Source organism: Haliaeetus albicilla, chromosome 5, assembly GCF_947461875.1.
Source record: "Haliaeetus albicilla chromosome 5, bHalAlb1.1, whole genome shotgun sequence".
Taxonomy (NCBI): domain Eukaryota; kingdom Metazoa; phylum Chordata; class Aves; order Accipitriformes; family Accipitridae; genus Haliaeetus; species Haliaeetus albicilla.
In genome coordinates this window covers 24853496-24874129 of record NC_091487.1, presented here as the reverse complement: position 1 = coordinate 24874129, position 20634 = coordinate 24853496, and the positions used below count along the sequence as shown (strand labels likewise).

The 20634-nt window shown below is 45.1% G+C and overlaps 1 protein-coding gene across 31 annotated transcripts in view; it reads left to right on the top strand.

The window, feature by feature from the left end:
- Positions 1 to 14737: 14737 nt before the first annotated feature.
- The window catches only part of NRXN3 (neurexin 3), a 1027863-nt gene continuing 1021966 nt past the window's right edge, over positions 14738 to 20634 (top strand). For 18 of the 31 annotated variants that reach the window (XM_069783742.1, XM_069783747.1, XM_069783734.1 and 15 more), the window contains exon 1: positions 14739 to 14979. The gene's annotated coding sequence lies outside the window, so the exon portion shown is untranslated. Of the gene's footprint in view, positions 14980 to 15000; positions 15578 to 20634 lie in introns of those variants that run through there. The other 13 variants (XR_011324711.1, XR_011324710.1, XM_069783753.1 and 10 more) reach the window with 2 other exon arrangements.

The window sequence follows — 20634 nt, the reverse complement described above, 5'->3', positions numbered from 1 at the left end:
TGAAAACCTACCTTTCCCACTTGCTGCTTAATATTAGGTTAAAAAAAAAAAAGCCTTGGTAATTGATTTAGCTTCAGAATGAAGTTCTCTTGCTTTGCAGCTTCCAGGAAATACAGGTAGTCTGTTTGGATGTGTGCATTTTGGGATCTTTTGGAAGCCTTCTGCTTGTGAGTCTCAGGATTTTATAAGGTGATATTGTATCTTGGCTAGCAGGGTCCAGGATGTCAAGTGAAAAAGGGAATAGAGACTTTGGGGCCCAGATTTTTTGTATTCAAGTGGCTAACTGTAATCTATTTCAGTTTGAATAAGGTACCTGTATACCCTTAAGATTTGAGATCTAGTTGGGGGAAGCAAGTTTGTTCTTTATTCTTTCCTCCCCCCCACTTCCAGTGGCATTTTAAAACCTCATGGATTAAGGATTCTCTGCTCCTGGATTCCTGATCTGAGCAGACCCTAACCACCAATTGCCTTCCCAGCATTTCTAAGGTTAGGATGCATTCCAGGAAAATCAAGCAGCCTGTGAGAGGTAGATGCTGTCCTTGCTTAGTCTTCATCCTGCCTTCTCTAGAGTAATGTTGAAGGGGTATAAAACATATTTCTTGTTAGGAGAAAATGTGCTTTAAAGAAGGAAGCCTAAGTAAATATACAATAAAGAGATGTATAAAAGTGTCTGTGAGAGACAATTCATGGCTCTCTTAGTATCACAAGGAGATTTTTGTCTTTGGTTTCTGTAGGCCCTTGCTGTAGTTCAGGGAGTGACTGTGATGCTAAACTTTACCTTTAAACCCTATGCTGAAAACAAACAGCCAACATATTTTCAGCCTATTCAGCATCTCTGTTAAATAAGGGAATATAAAGAGATGTGCTATGGATATTAGAGGTTTGGCACACTCATGGTATTGTTGTTACCAGGAAAGGTTATTTATAAAACGTGCTATGGAGCAAGTACGGTATTGCTGCTAACAGTGAAACAGCCCTACCAAAATGCCTTTGGAAGTCATGTGAGGTATGAAAATGCAACAAGAACTTTAATCAAAAGATTTGAGAGTGGGGGGTGAACAAAACCTTCCTCTTCCTGCAGTGCGAATCAGGTCATATGGGTGGATACAGCTGATACTTGGGCACGCGTAACAAAACTTGGCAACAGGAAGTGAAGGAAAGTCACATGCTTAGCAGAAACTTCAAGGGCACACTCAGGAGACAGAATGTAATTACTCAATTTGGATTTTAGCCATGACACTGAGTTAACCCTCAGAGCAAGTGTGATTTTATTTATCTCTCTTCCCCATCCTGAGAGTTCCCAAGATTAGAGGTAGGCACTGAGGACCCTGTATTTAATTTTCATGATAAGCTTTTTGTATGACTGGCACTCTTGTAATATTTGAGCCTTACAAACATGAATGAATTTACTCTAATATCACCTCTGTGAGGTTGGGAAGTACTTTCCCAGCTGCCTTTTCATGCCTAGAAGTGGTCACTGAGAGAAGTACAAGATTGGGGAGTTTGGTTTGTTCCTTGCACTGGGGATTACGGTTTTAGTTGCTGTCCTTTTCCACAAGGAAAGGACATAAATATCCAGGTTAGGAAACAATTGGTAATTCAATGAGCCTCAAAAGACTTGGTGGGAAACAGAGCATTTCCACTCACTGCTGTCCTTGCTCAGGGTGGAGTGTAGATATCGGGCAGAACAAGGGGCCCATCATTGTATATTTCATGAATGAAATATCAAGTTGGTTCTTGTATAGGGTATTGTATGTTAGGCAGCTGGCCTGTCCCCTCTTCCTCCTGGCTGACACTAGGATTCTCTGATCAGGTAGGTTTTCCTGTTATGTGAGCCCTACCTATGGAGTGCACATCTTAGAATCATAGAATAGTTTAGGTTGGATAAGACCTTTAAGATCACTGAGTCCAACCATCAACGCACCACCACCACGTCCACTAAACCATGTCTTGAAGTGCCTCATCTACGTGCTTTTTGAATGCCTCCAGGGAAGGTGACACCACCGCTTCCCTGGGCAGCCTGTTCCAATGCCTGACAACCCTTTCAGTAAAGAAATTTTTCCTAATATCCAATCTAAACCTCTCCTGGCACAACTTGAGGCCATGGAAAGCCTGTGCTTATTTTGACCCAAGTGTTGCTTTTTGATGAAAGAGATGAGATGTATTTTCCCCCTATTTTTCAGACTATTTCCTGCAGAACAGCTGCACAGATTGTCTGAGGCCTGCTGCTGGCCCAAGCCCCTGTGATCATAAAAATAACTAGAGAGGTGGTGACCCAGAGTAAAAAGAAAAGGCAGGTAAGCTGGGGACAATGGGGACAAAGAGATCCCTCTCTGTTTCCACCCCCCCAAGAAAAAAAAAAAAATATTTTTTTTCAATCCAGAGTACACAGTTATTCCTCTTGCCTTTCCCTGCCATAGGAATGGACAATGAGTAAGGCTTTAAGTAAGGCCACACTTCAGGGTGCATAAAGCTGTGTTTGAAGTGCTCCGCAGCAGACTTCCATATGCAGAAAGATTTGGACACACGCAGGCACAGAACTCCCTGTGACTTAAGTGGAAGGAACAGATGGCCATACTGTGAAGTCTGGTGAGATCACAGATCAGTTATGACCTGAGCCGCCGCTCTCATCGGGGAGTGATCAGGCCAGTGAGGGAGGGCAGGCTGGGATACGCTATCAAGGAACAGAATCTAGACTCGTAGCTCAGGTTTGCCTGGTGAAATGATCCAACCACACACTGCAGAGTTATTTGCGGCACCTCTGCGATGCAGCCCAGCCAGCATATGACCTGGAGTAAATTCCAGTTACAGAGAGGGTACTGATGGGAGCCTGGCCGTGAAGGCGGAGCCGTGGAGAATGGCAGCAAGAAGGGACCTGCGGGGCGGTGACGGGGCGCGGCAGGGAGCCTGGGAGAATTCAGCACCACGGAGAGAGGCGCTGAGCGCCCGGCGGAGCCGGCAGCGCGCAGCCTTCGTTCAGCCTTACGCGCCACCGCGGAATACGTGCGACTTACTTGAAGCCACTTGGTGCTTTTATAAACTCTTTGTATGCCGGGGCTTGCCAAACACCCACCTGTTTGAAGAGAGTTGGAAGAAAATTCGAAGTTCTTTACATGGGCACTCAGCAAAATGGCAAGTTTAACAGTCAGTACTTGGGCAGTGCTTTTAATGCAAGGATCCCCAAGCACTTTATGAATATTAATGAAGACAGCTGCAAACCCAGTCATCCCTTTATAATATAGGTAGGTTTCATTATCCTTTTCTAGCTGAGGAAACTGAGGCAGATGGGGAGAATGTGGTTTGCCTCTGCCTGTTCAGTCAGGCAGTATCCGACCCAGGAAATAAAGACCATGACCTTTATGCTTTCACTAATACAAAGCCATTCAGTTCCTATAGCTCTGCCCGTTTTGGTTTTGAGAGATGTATTTCCTTCTCTAAACTACCATTCACTTAACTGATCTAGGTTGGCAAGCTTATGGCAAAAGATTTTTCAGTTAGCCTAATTATAGCAATTCTCACCTACTGCCCTTCTGTATCCTGAGGATTGGTGCTGTTTTCAAAAAGATAAGAGATTCACTAGCCTTATTTCAAATGCACATCAGTACATGTGTGGTGTTGGGTTTGTTATTCTTATTCTTGAAAACATTAATTTGCAGCAACAACTTACCCCCTTAATGCTTAGAAGTATATAAATATAAGTGCTATTTTGCACTCAGTTGTCAGGCATGTCCCATGCCATTTTGTTGTTCCCCTGGACAGGTGGAGACAGAGCAGTTAGGCACCGACGGCTTGTGTCTGGTGAGCTGGCTCTTGATTGACTGATTAGCTTCTTTGTATGGCAGGTGCTTCTCTCGGCTCCATCATTAAAGATGCATCATAACCCCTCACAAGAGCCTTTTTTTTCCGAGACAGAGGGAGAGAGAAGGAGTAATTCTGAATGTTTTACAGTAGGGAAACTTTTGCTAATATGGGAGGTCTTTAGAGATGGAGTGTAGCCAGGTTTCTAACTCCAAAACTGCCGAAGAGCCCACAACATGCAAAACTAGTGCATGTATCTGTAAGTAACTTCATGTAAGTAAAAAAATTGACAGGGTAGTAACTCATATGTCTCCTCAAAAGATTTTTCACATAGAGCGTTCCATTAATTTTTGTTTGTAGAAGCTAGCTTTAGTATTAAATAGTTAACCTCTGTAAAATACCTGGAAAGGTGTTGGAGAGGTGTTCTTCATTTTACAGTTGGATAAGATGAGGTACAGAGAAGGAGACTGGCTTATAGACATGGTTGCAGGTGTCTGGACTGTCAAGTTCTAGCTCTCAGTCATTTCAGCTTGACACCAAACCACACTTTCGTTCCAGAGATAGGAGACAAGACCCAGGAGATGACCCCAATTCTCTGTCAGTGCTGGTATCTGATGTAGCTTCTTTCCATTTTGCTGTTGATAATGCTATGAAAGTCCCTTATCTAATACATTGTCTGCCTGGAGAAGTGATGCTTGTGTGCATAAATGTGAACTTAAGTTGATATGCTAGTATAACTTCATTGTTTCTTTATAAGGTAACTTTTCACAGGTCAGCTTGCATCACTTTGGAAGGAGCTTAAGCTAAGGAAAACAAAAAAGCAGCTCGTAGTCTGCAGCAAGCATCTACACAGGGAATTATAGCGCTTGTTTAACAAGATTTCTGAAGTTATACTGATAAGCCCAGTAAAACTCTGTTTCAGACAAAACATAGAATAATTTACTTGTGATGCAGCACTTTCTGCATCATCCTTGCAGATATTGTGATGAACTCAGAGATGACATGGCTGCTTCTGCAGTGGTGATCAGAAGTGGCACAAGGAGATTGAGCTATAGTCCTAGGATTGTGCCTGGCAAAAAGGGACAAGATAATCACTGTCTTCCGTCTGCAGGTCATTATCTTAACAGTCAGCTGTGGTTTGTAGCTGGATGGGGGAAGGATGGAGTCTTCTATTGTTAGGGATTTGCCTGTGCACGGGGTGATCATAAGCATGCTTTATATGATCACTGTGACTCCTTGCATAGAGTTGAGCACAGTATGTTCAAGACACCGCAGTTCAGCTGTGACTGACACTTGCCTAGCTGTGTCCGGGTTGTAATAGTCCCCTTGACTTAACCCCCGGGGGCTCTGGCTGAGACAGTGACAGGCTAGGCAGAACTTTATTAATTATAACCTGTTGGAAACCTTCTCTTTTATTAGGATGGCAATATGAAACGTAGCAACTGCAGACCTGGTGGGTCTTCTGACTCTATTTCTGCCCTTTAGTTGAAGGATCAGTTCCTATAGGAGGATTCTGACTTCTGTTTACACAAGAGGCCAATGCTGAGAGGCACTGCTGCATCATTTAAGCATTGTTTTATTGCAGTTCACATCCTGATCCTAGATCTGAAGAATGGAAAGTTTCAGAGCCTCCAACACTAAGTCTGGGCATCCAAACAGTATTTTGCCTAGTAGAAATCTGCTTTTTACAGAATGACTGTTAAATTTCTGTATTAAGCCTGCATAAGGATTCACATATCTTTCTGCATGACGGGAATCAGGTCTATGCAGGCATTTAGACATCAGCATATGGAGCGTTGTTGGGTTCTATATGTGGTCTAAATCCAAGAGATCTGTAGGTCTGTGAAGTTGTGTTTTAAAATCTTAAAAGAAATCCTGTCATTTCAGAGACCTGCAGAGCTCTCCATTGAGGACTAGACATAGTATAGATCCATCCTGGGATGTAGCATTGTGTCTGGTTTAGTAGAAGTGTGGAGAGCTGAGAGATAACAATAATTCAAAGGAGCTTAACATTGGCTCCTTTCTAATTATAAGCCATGTTGATTGGATTCTAAGAATGTTTTATTAAGTCATCTTCAGTCAGGGGAATATTGATGGCAATGGACTGTTATGGAGCAGTATTTGTGGTGGTGTGAGAGGTGCGCTGTGGGAGGGCTGTGAAGGCTACTCTATTTTTGGGATATAAAATTGCAGTGCAAGGAGGAATGGATGGCACCTTGCTGTGAAATAATATAATTCATTCCCATTTCTTTACAGTATTGCCCTTTGAATGGGCAGTGACATGGCAGCCTTGTCTAAAGGCAGCTGCCAAACCTTTGCTCATCCATGTTCAGTGCAGAGTTTCAGCTCTGTTAGGGATCGTTTGCATGCAGCAGAACTCATTCTCTCTGAGTTGCATTGGTGCAGTGCCAATCAGCTTGGGGAGGAAAGGCAAACCTGCTAACTGGAGCTTTTGCTTGTTTACTGTATATTTTTATCTCCCCTTCAATCTTTTTCCTTTTTTTTTTTTTATTTAAATATTTGATGTCAGTTGATTTATTTTTATGACAAATGACTTTTTCATTCCAGAAACAGAAAGCAATAGATATGCCAGCATCATGGGGGCATCTGTCCTCTACTTCTAATTAGTCCTTTTCCCCCACTCACTTCTAGCCCATACACAGAGATGCATGACTTTTTTTTTTTTTTTTTTTAAACTACCTGTTTCATCCATTGCAATGGTACCTATCTGAATGTTATGCCAAAGACAGACCATCTATGAGGCCTTAAGCACTGCTAAAGGATAAATAAAAGCCTTTGTATGCAGTTGATTCCCCAGGGTCAAAGTCTGTGTTCAGTGAGGTGTGCCCTCAGGGAAGATTGTTGCCTTTTCCTTTAAGTGCCAAATACCATCACACAGATTAATACTTTGGTTGCTAGATTACACCTCCAACCCTTTGTTTTATGTCATGAAATTCCATGTCCCCTCCCCCTGTGCTTTTTTTTTTTTTTTCTTACTAAGACCTGATGTTGTTCTACCTTTCACCCTCAATGCCTTAACACAGGGTCATGTCTCAGACTTCGAAGGGATGTAGGAGTACTCAGTACATTCCAGGATTGACGGAGTCATTTATTTATTCTGGATGTGATGGATTGTGTCTATCCTGGAAGCCTTTATGCTTACTACTGTAAGTTCAGGGCTGAATTGGTTGATAGAATGAAGGAAGGAATCCACTGGGACCTGTAGTCAGTAGTCACAGCTGGTTTTTGATAGGAGCTTTACAATGATTTCAAGGAAAGGAAGAATGAAAAACTTACAGCAGGAAAAGGAAGCATGAAAGTTGGGCCATTAAACCATAACAGGGTATCATGAGTTTAATTTGAGCAGGGGAATATATAGATGTAATGGTCCTCAGTTTATGCCAATGGTGAAATTTATGAGGCTCTGAAAGGGCATCAGAAGGGGGAGGTAGTGAGTGTTGTATTGCATGGGAGATGTTAAGTGAGGCAGCAATGGCACCAACAAATAGATCATGGGGAATAATCATGGTCTGATTGTGAGCAGAATGGATGAACTATCACCTTAGCTGATCTTTCTCACCTGTAACTCTCATGTGGATGAGACACTTTGAAGCGCTGAGAATTTCCATCAATATCTGCGATAACTAAAGGCACGGATCATTCTGCAGCTAGTAGTATTGCTTCTGTAGGTTTGAAGCATCTCTTTCTGTTCTCTGCCTTGGACACAGCTCACTTTTCTGCATGTTTCAGCACTCCACATGTTTTGCTTGCCTCACTCTGCTTCACAGCTGCTGCATTAAATCCATCTGTGGACGCTTAAAAGATGCTATGGAAATGTATTGCTTGCCTTCAGCAATAGCGGCAGTTGGCCAGTTGCATTGCTCCCCTAGCCCATCAGCCTCAGCATTGTGGTGCTTGTGTTTGCTGGACTGTTCCTTCTGAGTGTATGGAGGTGAACACATGTTCCGTATTAATCTTCATTTCAATGAAGTTGTTTTAGTTCATGCTTTATTGCAGCGCTTTGTAATAATGCATCTGTAATGGCAGCCCTTGGGGCAGCAGTTGCATGTGGCAGGCTGAGTGCCTGAACTGCTCCTGAGAATGACTCCAATCATACAGAATGAGGCACTCCCTGGTGCACCATCTGAATTTATAATACCAATTTATATGGTGCCCTAAAGCAAGCTTTGTATTTGCTCTGGGACACAGGGGCCAGGCTATAGAAGGGGAGCTGCTCTCCATTTTTTTTCTGTCCCTTTTTCAAATATATGCATTTGTCTAGCTTTCCAACTTGCCTGTCTTAAAGCCTAGACTGAGCCGACGAAATGCAAGAATATGCCTTGATACGCAGTGGTGGGTGCAGAATCTGTAACTGGGCAAAACAGGCCTGCCACCAGTCTCATGGCATTAGTCAAAGCCTTTCACTAGGTGCGCAGGGGAGATATGTAGGAGGACACAGTCCTGCAAGCAGTGTAGGGTAGAGTCCTGGCTGCCAGTTCATTATGGTCAGGCTTGTGTGGTTGGGAGTCAGTATTGGCTTAACCTCCTTTGAGAAAACAGGTGATGAGATCCAAGCCACTTAGAGTTGGGTTTTCAAAACTCAGTTAGGGTTGTTTTTTTCTGAGATAGGTACCCAGTAGGATTTTCAGAAAGTACTTAAATAGCATGGATATCTAATGCCTATTAACTTTGAAAAAGGAGCATATAGTGCTTTAAAGGTCAAAAGCAATGCTTTAAGCTTGCCCTGGAGATACGCCGCACCTATCATTAAACACAGACTAAAAGTTTTTTGTCAAAAATAGTGTTCACCAAGTGGAAAGAAGGTATGTTTTGCTCTTTTAGGCTCCCTGGAGGATTTTGCTTATGCTAGAAAATTCCCACCCCCAGTGTTTATAGCAGCAGGAAGACAATTTTTCCTCCTCACCCCAGTTTTATTAGACTCCTGTTTGGGGTTCCCCATCTCACCTTAAATCTTCAAGTTATAGACTCATGCAAAACAAAGACGTTTATTGCCATCTGATTGTGAATGAGAATTACTTCCTCCCATGGACAGAACAATCTTTGGCACTGTGTTTGTCTGGCACGTGAGTAGAGAAAATAACAGATTGTTTCATTTTATCTTGTTTATCCAAAATGGTGCATAAGGTTTTAAAACGAGATAGCCCAACCATTAGAAGGGCACTGGCTGCAGCGGTTGTTCCTTGTCCTGAGAGCTTCCCAACTGATCAGTTAGTTACAAAAAATGCCTGCGAGCATCTTTGAGGAGCTCATGGGATAAAAGAAATTCTGCTGGGGAAACCTACACTTCAGTGACTGTGGAGCAGATCTGAGCTTAGTCATGAGATGGGTGCTGTAGTGGGTGTGAGGGGGCTGCTTTGTGAGAGGAGAGGGCAACCTGTCTTGTCCTGCTCTGATGCTGTTGTTCTGCCCTGATATCCTTATTCCACCTGCTCTTCTTGGCTCGGGAGGGTTTCTGTCTTGTGTGGATAAGCAGCCAGCTACAGGTGAGTGTTTGACGTGAGATTGCTAGGGGTTGATCCTGAACAATGAACACAAGACTAGATACAAAACCCCAAACTGCCTGTGTTTCCTACATTGTTAGAAGTGTTATCTAGTGGTTACAGCAGGAAATGTTCCTGTCTTGTACCACTGGTCTTGAGGAATCAAGGTGTCTGTACTTCAGGGTCGCTGAAGGGATCAAGGGCAAAGTGGAAATAATATTTAATCTTACTTGAGTTGCTGGAGCTCTTCAAGGAGTAGCTCCTGTGGATGCATTATCTGAGCATTTTATTAAACAAACGTTTATCTTTCACTTGTGTTAAATCCAGCTTCTCTGATTGCATGTCTTTCCATGCTCTTGCTCTTTTAGTACTCATCAATTCCTATTCTTACCCAACCCTGCTGATGGACAAGCAGGTATGACATGGTATTTGTTGCCAGGGAAGCACACTGTGATGTCATTGGTTCATTTTCACGGCTCCATCTGAGGATTCAGAAACAAGAAGAGGAGGCAGAGTTCAAGTGGAGGAGGTAGTAAAGAATAAGGATCTGCTGAGTCTTACTGCAGAGGGGGCTGATGACATCTCAGAAACTGGAGTGATCCCGTGGAGTTAGAAGACTCAAGAAACAAGAAAGGATGGAGTTCAAAACTAGTGGAAGTACTTGGAATGTTTGTGTGTTAACTCCGAACTGTGGCTTTGGTTTTGACCATTTCACTGGATGCTACCTGCAGAAATGGTTCTCTTCCTTTTGGGCCAGCACTGAGTCAGGGTCACAGTGGGATTGTTGACACTGAGAGTTAGTAATGGATGGTTTTCTGTCTTAGACTGTCTGTCTTAGAATGAGGTATGGGTAAGTGTCTAATATCTGGTAGTGGAGGTCATAAAGTCAATGTGACAACCATCAAATTTTATATTGCTGGATGAAAGACTGTACAGCTCTCTTTTTTTTTTTTCTTCCCTTGCACACTCAAGTGTGTGTGCACATCTGTCTTATCTGTTGTTGCTATGCTTATGTATTCCTAACTATAAATACACACGAACAAGACACCCTTTCACAATGATGCTCTTAAAGATAGAGGAAAACACTGTATGAGACTTGGAGAAGGGCTTGCTTCATTTTTTTCCCAAATGTATGAGCTGATACAATGAAACATACTCCCTTTCCCTACATGCCTTGCCCTGAATGTGCTCCTGCAGCATTTGCACACACACCACTCTTACTTAAGTCCTCTTATGCACTCTTCCTACAAGGAATCCTGTCATCTGAATGGGTTCACCCTTACATGCCTGGGTACACACATCAGGTTTTTTGGCACATGCTCTCCTATTCATACACTGCCGCACACTCAAATGCGTGTCTACATAGTTTCTGTCCCCTGTACACTCAGCTAAACAAACCAGTGCTCAGAAAATTGCTCCTGTATACCCTCTGTAGAGTTTCTCTGTAGCTATTAAATAAATGCAGCGGAACATTCTAGGAGGAAGAGAAGGTCTGTAAATCAAGAATAAACAGATACGTCCTGCAAGTGGCCAGAATAACTTTGGAGGTTGAACCTCCCACTGGAGTGAAAAATAATGTTTGCAGGAGAAGGGCTTAGAACTAATCCTCTGAAATGATGGTGAAGGGAGTTCTGACCAGGTGCTGTCATGATTACTCTTTTCCCATCTCTGTTATTTCTTATTATTGTAATGAGTTTTGCTCTCTCAAGTAGGATAAGGTCACCAGTGAGATAAGATCAGCTTCGTTTGGCACAACCAAGATGATCTGATCGCAGTTTGGACTGCAGTTTCTAAATTCACCTTGGGTATTAACTTCTGGGCAAAAAGACACTGAAAGTGCTAACATGGCAAAAAAAAAAAAAAAAAAAAAAAAAGAAGAAGCCAGAGAGATAAATTGCATTCTTGCCTTGTTGCACAGACTTCCCTGCCACTGTTTCAATGGCAAATTCCCCTTCAGCCTCATTTCTATTAAATGAGTACCATACAAATGCTTGATTTCAAGAATTTGGTGAATGCCATTCAGAGAACCTAAGGCAAAAGCCCAGGAGATTTTACTCTCTGGGAGAGTATTACAGTGCAGCCTCTCTTCCCATCCCCTGCTGCCATACTTGGGGTATTAGTTTAGATGGAATCTTCTAGATCTTGCATTACAGCATTTGGACATCCTGGCATGATGGATAATGCCTCTAACTCTTGCCTGTTCTGTCTTCCGAGCCTTTTCCAGGCTCTGATCCCTATTCTCATCACCCCTGCTTAACAGAAAAGGGGGGGACCAGGAACTGATGATAATGGCATGTACAGTTTCCACTGCCATCAGGGAGTTAGGTAGCTCCTGTGACCCAGCTTGCTCTTCTAGCAAGATGTAAGCAAAAGCTGTGTTTTGTGGGTACTACAGCTGCTGCCCTGAATTAGGAAGCTCAGATTTCGGAGCAGAAGTACCACCTTGAAAATGAACAGTTCCAAGTAGCAACTTACTGAAAATTGTACCAACTGAATTGCCCCCGTTTATCGACAGCACTATGTCTTTTAGTTAAAACAAGCACATGAGCTTGGTAAAAAGTTTTGGAAATTTATTCTAAAGGGAGCAAGCAAAAGAAGATAACATGTTGTCTATGCCTATCTATTCTTGCCTTTGCCTCTTCTCTCCGGTGGTGGGAGCAGAGACCTCAGTGCCTATGTCAGGAGGGAGTGGCCAGGTACCCAGGTGTATAAATCTGTGCCACTGCTAATTTACAAGGATTGTTGGAAAGAGAACTGGCTGTTTTCTTAATGAAGACACCAGAAAAGGCTGGTCCATCTACTGATCATCTTATAGATGGGGACAAAATACTTTATCTAGAGCATGTCATACATTTTTAGAAGTCTCACCATAATGCAGTGGCATAGGCCAGGAAGGGGAGCAGTATTAGAGGGGGCTGGTGCCAGAGCTCATTGGGGTAATGATTTTTTTTCCTTCCTCTCCTTACAACTTGTTTGCAAACTGCAGGGTTAGAGCTAGAGATGTGAAAGAAAGAATTGGAGGAATTAGTCAGAAAAATCTACTCCCCTGTTGAGTAATTAGAGTATTGCTTGCTGGGCAAAGAACTTCTCCTTGTACTGCACTGCTTTCTTCTTGCCTCTGTTTTGGTCCACACCCTGGCAAAGATGTGCCTTGCAACCTTAAAGAAACTTCCCTACTCTTTCAATATTTTCTCAGTACTCTCTACCTATTTATAAAATGATGTGTGCTATTTTGGTGCCTAACTGTAACAGTTTTTCAGAATTAGAGTTCCATGTGTCCGAGTTATGCACAGTAAGATTTTTTCAAAGTAGTTATCTTCCTTGGTTCATATATAGCACTCTGAATAGAAGCTGCTCACTTAGATGAAGTCTTCTATCCCTCTTTCTGATTTATAAACATTTCATATGTGAGGGTCCTAGGTTTTTCTTTTTCGAGTTGAAAGAATAGTGTGTGCATGAAAACTAGCTTGTTTTCCCCAAATCTTCTTGGGCTCACTTTACCCTTCATGATTAAGCTGGCTACAAGCTCCCATTGATAGTTTGTTTTTTCTCTCAGGGTATGTGCCGTGTTCTGTCTGCCAAACTACAGAGGTTTAGGTTGGAACTAGAAGTGGAGACTGTGCTGTTGTTGCTGATTTTACATGGAAGATGCTCGGGTGATAGGCAGCCAGATCAAAATGTTATGCAAGTACGTATGTGGTCTTAGAAGACCTTGGAGAGTGAAGGGCCAGAAGTGGTACGGTTTCAGATGACTACCTCATCAAATCATTACTTTGATAAACTGCAAGCTACAAAATGCTAGATTGCCAGAACTATCAGCAGGGGAAGAAAAGTACTAGAAGCCAGATTTTATTGCCAGTTGCACGTTTTAAATCGGGAGTTAACTACTGAAGTAAATGAAGTAATACCTGATTTTCTTCACAGTAACTGAGACCAGGATCTAATCCCATGCCCTGAGGAGGGATTGATAGTTCTCACTGCTGTTACATTGTCCGTATAAAACAGGAAGCTTAACAATAACCTGCCTTTGCGCAGACATTTAAAGGGATAAATTCTTGTTCTTGGGATGCTGATTTTGAGTCAGGAAGATGCCTCTTTGCTGGACCGTTGTCACCTTGTTGAAATAGGTCTCCATTATCTTCTCTGTGCATGTATCTGAATTTGTTAGGGGATGTGAAGGACTGTGTTTCCCAGAGAAACTTCCCAGGGGGCTCCTAATACTACTTGAAACTATTATTTAGTGTTTCTGTGTGACTATTATCCACCTCAGACACAGCTGCATTTTGATAGTGGGCAAAGTGATCAATGCATACTGTATAAAATAATTATTATTTATTATTTATTGAGTGCTGTGAGTAGGCTGTCTGCTTTGCAAAATGCAGAAAAAGACAAAAAACCTTTGAATACATGATCAGAAGGGGAAGGAAAGGCAAATAGCTTTCTAGTCTGTCCCCAGGGCAAATGCATTTCTAAGTGTCTGGCATTGCAGTATGAGCATCATACGCAAATTTTACAAGATCATAGGGTCTGGAGAGAGGGGCCAGAAGGTTTGATTTCTCACTTTTGGTTTTGCGTGCGCTTCATGTGCATAATGTTCCTGCCTGCTAGACGTCTTTGAGGTGGACTTCCAGCATGATAACACATTAAAAATCTTCACATAGACGTTCCCTACAGAAGGCGCTCTGAATTATGTTGTTTACTGTGCTAAGTGCTAATGGTGATAAAATGATAAATATCAATATTTAGGATATACACTCTGAATGCAATGCTGACCCCAGCACAGTCGATGGTGTCTGTCGGTGCCGTTGTCTCTACTTTTACAAGTGAGGAAACGAGTGGATAAAAAGTTTGAGAGATTTGTGCAAGGTAACAAGGAAATGCAGTGGCTGGTTTAAATGAAATGGGCAGTGTATCAACTGAGTTGAAATACCCAGTAGGTTTGGGTCAAACGCTGAGCTAGAAGGGAAGAATCTTTGTGAACTTTTAAGAGTTTTGGGGGGATCACAGAGGTGAGCGTCTGAGGAAGGCAAGGCGTTACCTCCTGCTCAGATGGCAGGTGCCTGCTGGCTTGGGTAGCGTCGGCAAACGCTGGAAGGTAAAAATAAGCCGTATCTTCCCCCTCTCCTTGCTGGGACCAGAGGCGCAAAAAATAACCCCTCGCTCTGCCGGCCCGCTGAGGCAGCGCTCGAGGAACGAGACGCTGCCGGGGCCGGAGGCAGAAGGAAAGCCTCCAACCCGTTCCCGGGAGCAGGCGGCGGCCCCGCCGCAAGCGCGGGAGGAGAAGCCCGGCGGAGCGTTGCTGCCCTTGCCCGGGGCCGTGCCCGTGCCCGCTGCCGCGGCCGGGCGGACCGTGTCGGGGGGCCGGGGGCGCGGGCCCGCGGTCTCTTTAAAAGCCGGGGCCGGGCCGGGCGGGCGCGGCGGCAGGGGGCGGCGGCGGCGGCGGCGTGCGCGGGGCTCGGGCTGCTCCGGCACCGCGGCGCGCTCAGCCCTGCGCAGCTCCGCCCGCGGCCGCCCGCGGCTGGCTCGGCTCGGCACGGCACGGCTCGGCGCGGCCAGCCCAGCCCAGCCTTCCCGGGACCCCCGCGCGCCTCCGCGGCTGGGGCCACGCTGGAGCCCCCTGCCCCGCAGCGGAGGCGAGCCGCGAGTTGGCGCGGCGGCCGGCGGCCGCCCGGCTGCGGAGGTGAGAGGGGGCGGCGGGCGGGGGGCGGCACGGCACGGATCGGCGGGGACTGCCCGCCCGGCGGGCGCTGGGCGCCGCCGCTCCCGAGCTCCGCGGGTGGGTTTCTCCTGACCCCCCTCGCGACAACTATCTCGGATCGTTTTATTCCCTCTCCCCGTTCCCCGCTGCCCCGGCGGGGCTGAGCGCGCACCGACCCCCTGCGACGCTCCGGCCCCGGCTCTTTTTGCCCGACTTTTTGGGAAATCACAATTCCCACGGCGGGGCTTTTCGGAGTGGAAAATAGGGGGGGCCTCGCGAAAAAGAAGAAGATGCTACGCTGAGTTACGGCAGGGAGACGCTTAGAGAGAGCCTACTGTTTGACTGAAGCTTAAGGATTTCTTTTTAGAAAAATTATTAATGAGGAAAGAAGAGAGGCTGAAGATGAAAGTTTTTTTTCCTTTAATATTTTTTTCCTCTTCCAAGTCTTCGGATCTATTACAGTAGTGCCTTTCTTCCCCGCCTTCCATTTGTTTGTATTAATGATTTAGTAGCCGTCTTGCCTGAAAACTTCCACCGTGAGCGACTGCTGTGGGTTTTCAGGCAGTCAGTGACCTTAAAGGTTGGTTCAATGCTTTCTTCATGCAAGATATATGTGAAATAACCACTGTGGTGTTGGTTTTGGTTTTTTTTTTTCCTTTTTCTGTCAAAAAAAAATCCACCTGCTTTGTAATTTAAAAGAAAACATCATTCAGACAGGGAGTGATGTAATTCTCCTACCTAAGGGCACTGACTCTGGTGCTTTGCAGGTGACTTGTCTTTTGCTTACTCTTTAAATTTATTTTAATTGCAGTCTTTTGCAGCTAGGAAGTAACGTATTTACCCAGTGCTCTTTGAGGATGCATTTTGTTAAAATTGAAATATTTCTCTTTCAAAAAAATTTTTTTTCCGGATTTATCCCTCCCCAAAGAAAACAATAAAAAAGATTAGGCATGAGATCAGCAGCAGAAAAACCAAAGGATCGGGGAGGCAGAACCCAGGCTAAAAACATTGAATCGTTTATAAAAAGGACACTTTCAGCCTTTCGCTTTTCCATGCTCTCTTTCCACCTTTCTATGGTCAAACTGTTCAACGCTTTGTTGCAAACAGTTTTAAGAAATTATTTCTGTTTTTTCTAATTATTAATTGTTCCTTCTGTATTTTTTACTGCACGTAATTATTCCACGATAAGCACACAGCCCTCCTATAAAGGTGAATATTTAAGCGACCGCTCACCAATACCTGCTTATTACATATTTTGAGGGACTATTTTTTGAGGGGTGAACTCTGAACTAGACCTGCAAAAAGCCTAAGAGGGATGTTGAGTAGGTGGGGGAAAAATTGATCACAAAAGGTTTTGTTTGCTGTGATGATACAGTCAGTTATTAATTGTAACGTGAACCAGAAGGGTGTTACGTCTGTCACTGGTTTAAGTTAAAATGGTCATCGGTGTTAAGTTGGGCAAGTTTATCTAAGGGTTAGTAGTATTTTGGGGGGAGGAGGTTGCAGAGATTATTGCTCTTGGTTTTGGGACTGGACGCACTTTCAGCTGAACGAACTAGATTATTGTATAGACATAATTTTCCATTTCTCTTTTCCTTTTTGGTCTTTGGCAGTTTCTTAAACATTGGTCTCTCTCTAATAAAGTATCTGGTTTTTAGGAGTAAGGAGGTGCAGCTGGGGATATTGGAAGTTTGGGGATAATGGGAGCAACAGGACTGTATTTATTTATTTAAAAAAAAAAAAAAGTTAGGAGGTGAGGATTCTCTTTCTGGAGCATTCGGGCACCTTCCGGTGGGGTTTGTCTCTAGGCTTTTAATTATTTATTTTACTTTTGTCCTTTAAAAAATGAAGTAGAGCAAAACCAAAATGAAACGAAATAAAATTAGAGTAAGCGTTAAAAAAATAAATAAATAAAGGAAGGGAACGACTGAAAGCCCAATACTCGATTTCATCATCCTGGTGGTGATGGCTTCTCGATAGAAGCGATATCTGCCGATATCACCCCTGTTCCATGGCTGTAGCCTGGCCTCATTTTACGCTGCGTTTCCACTGAACATGTTGACGTGCTGCTGCTTATATAAGGGGAAGAACAAATTCAAGCGGATTAGTGCTTGGGATTTTGAGATCGGCTACCCAGATCGTGTTGTGGGTTTTTTCCTTTCCTTGGGGGAGCTAATGGGGAAAGGCTGGAGAATGATGGGAGGGGGTGAAATCGGGATTGGGGGAAGATGGGGGTGATGCGGGGAGCAGCTTATTCGCATAATGTCTGCGCTGCGTCCCTTTTTCTTTTCTTTTTATAAAACCCATTATCTCTAAAAACACATTATTCTTCAGCCCGGTCTAAAAAAAAAAAAATAGTGGGAGGGGTTAAAATAGCGAGGGGGTTTGGTACGGGAGTCATTAGACCCACTGCTGCAAAACCAAGATACAGAAATCCATCTGCACCAACATTTTGGGGGGAGGGAGGGCATAGAGAGGGGGGAAGGGATGGATTGTCTATCTTGGATTAGCGAAGTGGAGCTTTGTATTCTTCGTTTTCCTCCCCATTTTCTGCCATTTCCCCCCATCCCCCCCATCCGCACACCCGCTTTCGTCCTCCCAGCCCCCACCCCCCCCGAAGGTTTCTCGTCCCTTGACGAGAAAATTCTGTGTTACATCCTGATGGCTCTGCGGCTTTTTTTTAGTGCATCACAACAGTGGCATGATGACCTTTGCTTCATGCCACACAGATTCGGGTTCCCGATAGGACTCTGACCGCGGCTTAGGCACACATGCACACACTCATACACCCGTAGTCATGTACCTAGGACAGGCCGTGATTTAATTCTGATTTTTGCATGTGCGTCTTTTGTGTGTGTCTGATAAACATTGGCAGAGGGTAGGGAACGCAGTAAATGCCAAAGGCACGTCCATACATTTCGCCAGCCCCTCTTGCCGCTCTCTTTTCCTGGACATTGTGTCACACATCACGAGATTTTGTATTGGGGAGGGGTGTGCCCTGTGTGGATGGCAGGGGCCTGGGGGTTAGAGGGAGCGTATGTGTACTGGGGAGGGAGGAATTGCGGGGTGGAAATGGACCTGACGATGCTAATAACATTATTTTGGTCAAATGAACGTCTGGTGATAATGATTCAGTGTAACCATCCGTGAAATACATGCTTGCAACACACTGGAATAAAGGTTACTCCAGGGAGCTCCGGCAGAGTCAGGCATGCTCAGGGGAGTGAGCTGTCCCCTTGATGGGGGAAACAAAATTCATAAGCACCCCCGGCCCCCTCCCTTCCTGATGCCTCTTTGCATGTCCGAGCTGGAGGGCATTGCAATGGAGAGAGGGGGTGGGCTGCACTGGAGCCAGGACCAAACAAAGCCTTCCCGCCTCGTCCTCCTGTGCCATCCTCCCTTGCCCTCTTTGAGCTTATCCGTGCCGTTGATCCAGACGATACAGGAATATCGCCATTTCCATGCAGTCCCTGCCGGAGGCTGGAGGGTGGTGAATCGAGAGGGGGCGGGAAAGCTCCTTGTGTTTCTGTTGTAGGATGTGCAGCAGATCCATGGCTTTTTGGGTCTGAGTAGAGCAGCGAAAAGGCCTGGGGGGATGGGGAGTAAAGGAAGAAGAGAGTCTCTTCCTCTCTCCCTCCATCCCTCCCTTCTTTCCCCCACCTAGAACATAGGGAAGGGCCAGGCAAGCCTCAGCAGGTGGCTGCAGGTAGCTGGTGTGCAGGGGTGGGGGAGCCGAGGCAGTGAGAGGGAGGCTTTTCCTGGGTTTCAGGCAGGCCAGGACCCTCTCCAAGGCTTGCAGACCTGCTCAGCACCCTCCTTCTCTGGGTGCTAAGGACCTCACTGCTTGGTCACAGGCTGCTCACACCCAAGTGGAGGGGAGCTGCGGGAGAAAGGTGCTCTTGCGGTTCTACCAGCCACTGCTTCTCATCTCCTGCGTGTAGTTGTGCCTGCTCCAAGGTCTCCACGTTTCTGGATCTTTCCACTTCATGGAGCAATAGCAAAAGCTGAATAAATAGATCTGTCCAGGGCTATTGTTGTTTGCCTTTTGCTTTTCTCCTTTTTCTCTGACCTTGAGGTGCAATGGTAGACTACAGCCAGGAAGATGGAGCAGGGGCATGTCCGGAGCCCCACACTTTTAGTGTGGGTGATGCCTGGAAAGATACCAGTTTCCCCCACTCCCCTGCTTTGTGCTCACCAGAGCAAATCTTGCCTCAGCCGCCCAGATTCACCAGCTTTTTGATCTCTCCCTGCCCTCTCCTTTACCCCAGTCACTTCAGATACAGATGTCGTGCTGCAGCTCCTGTGCTTGTAGGCCAGCCATGGCTGCTGTTGAAGATGAAGCAGTGGCCAGCTGAGCAACAGGCAGAGGGTGCTGCAGGGCCCACAAGCCTGCTCCCCCCTGGAGACTCCCTCCCTGGTACCCTGCAGGGGGAAGGTGGGCCCTGGTCTTATGGTTCTTCCGTTTCCCCAGTGATTAAGGTACTAGTGTGTTCTCGTGGCACAGTGAGCCTCCGTTTATGAATTATTTGTTAGCAGGAATAGGAAGGGTTGGAAAAAAAACATTATTGTAGGTAAACTTCAATGATTGCAATGTGAGTTTTGTAGCTCAGCAGTCCCTGACTGTGGTGCTTTGTGCTTCCTTGAGCTTGCACAGCCAACGGAGCAGAGTGAATTTCACATAGCGCTGGAATTTACTCCTGACCCTGCATGATTTGCATCCTTGAAGGGAGAGGGGAGCTCAGTTCCTGCACAGCATTCAGAGGGTGGGAGGTGGTGCTGGGGTAATTTGTGGTAGCAATGATGGTGGATTTTAAGACCTGTCCCGTGCAAGTCACTGTGCAAAAAGGAAATAAGTATGCCTCCTCCCTCCCTTACTTTCCTCCCTTTTCAAGCAAGGGGTGCTTGCTTGAAACCACCAAGCCATCAGGTGCAGGCAACTCTTACTCTTTTTTGTGTTAGGATTGAATTTAAACCCTTAACCTAGAGGACACCTTCAAACTGTAGAAGATCTTCTGGGTCTTGTCTGGCATATTCCTGGGAGGGGAGAATTTAGTCCCTTTCTTGCTGTAGCAGCAGTCGTATTTTGGTAGATCTACTGAACTACTTGCTTTTGTTTTCTGCAACATCCTCCAGGGCTCTTGAGTTTAACTGTCTTGAGAAGTGGAGTGTATTTTTCCCCCTTGATCTGTTTTCCTTTGCCCTCTCCTCAGCTCTGTGCTCTGGGCATGTGCAGGTGGATGTCTGGATACCGGCTGAGCTGTGATATGCTGTATCAAGGATAAGGACACACAGTGGTCTGGCCAAGAACAAACTGAAGGAGCCAGACGCTTTGTGATGACCAAAAGCCAGGAAAAGAAATGGCCTCTTACAATGATTCAAGAGACATGGTGTTTAATTTAAAACCAAAATGCATCTAACTTTATCTGCCCTTGCCCTCACCAGCGAAGAGGAGACAGGCTTTATTTTGGGACTATTGCCAATGCAACTGGAGCTAGAAATTACCCAAATTTTGGTTTAGCTTTGGAAATTTTTATCAGCTGTCTTCTCCCCCTCACCCCCCTCTTCTAGTTAATAGCAGAGTCTGTCAATCTAGCAGAGTTGGCTCTTAATTCATACAGCAAGTGGTGAGGAAGATAT